Source organism: Carlito syrichta, unplaced genomic scaffold (assembly GCF_000164805.1).
Source record: "Carlito syrichta isolate Samal-C Ts95f unplaced genomic scaffold, Tarsius_syrichta-2.0.1 Scaffold304533, whole genome shotgun sequence".
Taxonomy (NCBI): Eukaryota; Metazoa; Chordata; class Mammalia; order Primates; family Tarsiidae; genus Carlito; species Carlito syrichta.
In genome coordinates this window covers 73,462-78,565 of record NW_007248629.1, presented here as the reverse complement: position 1 = coordinate 78,565, position 5,104 = coordinate 73,462, and the positions used below count along the sequence as shown (strand labels likewise).

General features: G+C 45.5%; 1 protein-coding gene across 2 annotated transcripts in view; it reads left to right on the top strand.

Annotated features, from left to right (window-relative positions):
- MTMR2 (myotubularin related protein 2) overlaps positions 1 to 5,104 on the top strand; it is a 67,057-nt gene that overhangs the window by 27,478 nt on the left and 34,475 nt on the right. The window lies entirely within an intron of this gene.

Sequence of the window (5,104 nt, the reverse complement as noted above, 5' to 3'; positions counted from 1 at the left end):
GGGAAGAGGAGGGAGGCTGCAGTCACACGGAAAATCACTGCGCCATTTGAGAGTGGCCGGATGACGGGAGTATGAAAGAAAACCAGGGTCAGGAAGGGAGCAAGATCAGATGTGATGTATCAGGAATTAATGAATCATGAGTCTGAAACTGACGGCTTTGGTTTTCAAGCAGGCTGTAAATAAGGCTAATGGCCTTTTCTCGATCCCAAGGAAGGCCTCGCCGTCGTGTGAGTGCCATCAACGAGCAGGTCGGGAGTCACCTCACCTGTCGGCACAGCAGCGCTCCGGAGGTGGCTGGGAGGGGCCGCGTCGGCTGGAGCAGGTGAGGCAGCCGCCGGCACCAGGCGTGGCCCAGAAGGAGTGGGTTTTCAGGGTGCCCGGCGGCTGCTCGAGGACTGCCCTCTGCACCGCGTCCAGGGGCCGTGGGGCTCACCCTTCCTCGACGGGGCCCACGCGAGTGCAGGAAGCCAACCAGCCGCAGGCTCTGCCGTCAGTGCCCAGCCCTGGTTCGGGAGGGCAGGTCCCGGGGGCCTGAGTCACCCGTCTCGCTTGGCCCTTGCTCTGCTTCTTCACTGAATCTGCAGCTCTTCCTTTCTCCACCGCGAGGTATCTGAGCTGCACCTCCTCGCCGGTCAAAGTCATCAAGTGTGGTCCGCGTCATTGCGTCTGCTTGTTCCGCAGGCCCAGGGTCCCTCCCATGTGAGCACTTTCCCTGTGTATCTTGTATCCTCTTTGTTTCCCTGCCAGGATCTTCATCACCTTGTCTTTACCAGCTTCCATTCTGTGCCCTCCATGACCTTTCTTCAGAGGCCTCCAGTAATTTTTGTTTCTTTTTAAGTATCTGGTCAAGTTTCACATCCTTGCCCTCTCTTCACTATTTTATTATAAAGATTTCTGAACACAAAATGAAGTTCGTGAGGAATCCTACAGCCACATCTGAATTCCGCCGTTAACATTTGACTGTACTTGTTTTTGTCTCATGTCCATCATCAATCCCTCAATTTGTCCAGCTTACTTTTTGATGCCTCTCAAAGTAAATTGCAGACATCAGTACATTTCCTACTAAATATTTTAGCATGCAAATCATTAACTAGTATTAAATGCATATATAGTTTTTCTTTTGATATACAATTTATATTTGATGAAATTCAGAAATCTTAAGTGTACAGTCTGTGAGTTTAGAAAAGTGTGTGTTTCTGTATAACCCAAAACCCTATACTGAGCCTGACCTGGCTTGGTGGCTCACACATGTAATCCCAGCACCTTGGGAGGTCAGAGCAGGACGATTGCTTGAGTCCAGAAATTGAGACCAGCCTAGGTAACATATGAAAAAAAAATTAGCTGGTTGTGATGGTATACACCTGTAGTCCCAGCTACTTGGGAGGTGGGAGGACCACTTGAGCCCAGGAGTTGGAGGCTGCAGTGAGCCGTGATTGTGCCACAGCCTGGGTGACAGAGTGAGACTCTGACTCAAAAAAAAAAAAAGATGATGGAACTTGTGGCCACCTAGATACTTTCCTCATCCTCTTCTCAGTCCACATGTCCACTCTGTTCCCTCGGAGAACCACTGTTTTGAGGTTTTTTATCCTACATTGATTTTGTCTGTTGCAAAATTTTATGTGGGCACATACAATATGGACTGTCTTGCTAAAGGTTTCTTTAGCAGAATGTTTCAGAATCCTTACCTGCTTTTGAAACCTTTCACTAAGATACCCTAGACTTTCACTCCGTTTTTATTTCTCAAGCCATCTCCTTTATTCTCTTAGGCAAATGTTAAAATTATTCTATTAATTTTCCTAAGTTACACCAGACTTCTAGGATATTCCTACTATTTTTTCTGCCCTCATAAGTATTAAAAGAAGAGGGGAGATTTGAAGCTTTCTGTAGAACACTCAGATGCATACTCTTCTGTAGCTAAGTCTAGAGTTTAGTAGTTTAAGGGTCACATAGAGACTGATTTATGGGTCTCCACAGGACATGCTGTCCCAAGTATTTGTCCTGTGTGCATTTGGGGCCATTGTGATGAGACAGTGATGAGACATTGTGACAGACATTGTTGATGCCTCTGTCAGGTGAATTAAGTACGGATGATCCTTGACTTATAATAGGGTTACATTCAGACAAACCAAACCCACTGTCGCTTGAAAATGTCGTAAGCTGCAGCATCACAAGTCAGGGACCATATGTATTTCTTATGTTTTAATACTATTTTTCACATCTCTTTATGATGCTGTTGTTTTACAGTTGCAAAACTGTAAGGTGGGTATTAATATTATGTTAATGTTATGAGCAATGAAATTAAGATTCAGAGGTTAGTGTTAGTGGTAGTTAGTGGTGGTAGTGAATGTGGGTTTTTGTGGGGGATACTTAGGATATGAAATTTAAGTCTTTGCCATATACCACAAATTCCTTGAATATTTTAATTTTGATTCCTCCTTTTCAACTGAATTACCACTTTAGATAATTTTTTCTTCTGTCATCAAGAAAGAAACTTCTGAGTTATATTTTCTGAGACCCAGCATTTCTGAGAATGAGTTTCTGTTGCCATTAAACATGTTACAGAACCATTTTTCTTCACATCAGACAAAATGTCTGACAGCATTTTGTTATTGTCTTCTAAAATGTGGTATTATAGGTAAATTCGAAGCTAACCTGATCTTGCTTCCGTTAAAAGTAATTTCTGTTTTTATCCTATGTTCTTCTAGTTTGTCTTTTAGTTCTTGTACTTCAAAAAAAGTGGCCAAAATGCACACTAGATATATCTTTGTTCATTGATTTTGTGTAGAACATAATAAACTATTTTGGTCAAACTTGGAAAATCTTTATTCAGTTCAAAAGCACATTCTTTAATTATATATTTGATTTCTGCTCCTGTTGGCTTTGAGTTTTTCTTAGAAAATAGAATTCTTGATTTTTAAAGATTTTATCGGATTTTATTTTTGTTCTTTATCTTCAGATTCTTAGAGTACTTTTCAAATTCATCCTCAGCATTAAGGCCATTTTCTGAATAATCAATTCAATTTTTTACTGACTCCATACGGATTTTATTTCTGCTATTACACATGAAAATTTCCTTGCAGTCATTTCTTATCTCACCCATTTCTCTTATTTCATGGCATCTCTCCCTATGGCTTTCTGTTCTTATTTCTTAGGAAATATGGCTGATTGCCTTTTGAGTATGCCAGGTGCCTTATGGATATTTCCACCATGAATGCCCACAGGGAATTGTTTTCAGAAGACGGCTTTTGACTTTTCAGCTTCCTTCTGACACTTCCTGTCCCTTGCCAGATACCTTTTTTCTAGGCCCTGCCTTTTCTTTTCTCTTGTGTGTGGCTGAGGACAGGTTTGTCCCGGACCAGGGCTGTCAGCAAACACAGGCTCTGGATTGCTTGCCGCTGCCTGCTTGGGCGCTGGTAGGAGTTCCCTTCACGGCTGCCGCAGTGGCAGAGTCGTTGGCTCGCCGCCTCCAGCGTGCGCCCTGTGAAGTGCTGGCGTCTCCTGCAGCCCTGCTGGACCAGAGAGAGGCTAAGCAAGCCTGCGTGCTCAGCATGGGCCTCTGCCCGAGGTGGCCTGTCCCTGTCCTCACTTTGGAATGAGGGTCACGCCACGCAGGCTCCCATGCACCTTGACAGCACTGCTCTCCTCTCTCCTGCACGCCGCTGTCAGGGCTTGCAGCTCCCTCTGGGTGTAGAAACACAGAAGGGAGCAAGTCCCGGGCGGCACCGGCGCAGCCTGGGAAGGCATGTCTGTGCAGCAGGGGCGGCGCCCCCTGGAGAGTGGGCGTCTTTGCCTTTCTGAGCCAGGGGTTAGAGTGGGGAGGGGAAGCACCTTCCTGCCCGTGGGCCCTCACCCTGGCGGACTTTTGCACATTGCCCAGCATTGTTTGACCTTTTTTTTTTGTTTAGAACTGTGCTCGCTCTTATTTGTATCTTTTGCTTTAATTCTGTTGCTTTTGTACTGAGTATTAGCAAAGTCTGACAATCAGTTTTTAACCTGTTGTTATTAAGAGGCATCTCTTATTAAGTGAGTCTTGCGTGCCAACACTGATGTAGATGCTTAGACTGCGTCAACTCGTTTAATTTCCACAGCAGCCCTACTGTGGGGCTCTGTGGTTGTTGCCATTTTGCAGATGGGGAAAGTGAGGCACCGCGGGGGGAGGGGACATCTAGCCTGGGAGCCCCAGCCGGCAGCTGGCACAGGCAGGACTTGGGAGGTCTCTGCTGTGCATGTTGCAGGCTGGCGTCTCACTTCTTTTTCCTTCTTCTCAGGTTGGTCTTCCCTCCCCTCCTCTCTCCCTTCTTTTAATGACCACAGACAAAACGAATCCGGGATGGCAGCTAGATAGCATTTAAAAAGGTGACTTTTCAGGCAGCCTTTCTGCGTTGTAGAATATGGCCTACAAGAAGATGTGTGTGTCTGCCCATGCTGGTGCTTCAGGTGTTGCAGTAAAGTCACTTTATGAAATGAATTGTTACCCTTTTGAAAGAATGGGTGTGTGGGATTGCAGGGTTGTTGAACAGAAGATGATTGTTATTTGCAGGTCTTAGTTATGGGCCGTGGGTGAGCCTTGGACAGGGGTGGTGATGTCTGACCCCCTGGCTAATCCTCCCTCTGCTCCTGTCTTACATTCGTCAGATGTGCGCTGCCTAGTCCAGAGGCCACTGGACAGGGGGCCATTGAGGGTGTGAAATAAGGCTGGCCTGAGCTGAGCTGTGCTGTAGTTTAAAAAACACCCTGGATATCAAGCACTTAGTGTAGGAAAAAAGTAAGATGTCTCACTACTACTTTAAAAATACCTTCTGTGCGTTGAAAAGACAATATTATAGATGTATTGGATTCCAGAAAATTGTTAAAATCCATTTTGCACTTTCCTTTTACTTTTTAAATGTAGCTACTAGAAAATGAAAACTTGCATATGTGGGGCTCATATTGTATTTCTGTCGGGTGTTCAAAAGTGAATGAGACACAGCATCTGTCCGAGGAGTGTAGGTTGGTGCGGACAGGTGAAAGGGAGTGCGGGGAAACGGGGGGGGGATACTGAGATCCAACATCTGTCTGAGGAGTGTGGCGGGGAAGATGGACAGGTGACTTGGTGGGGGGAGTG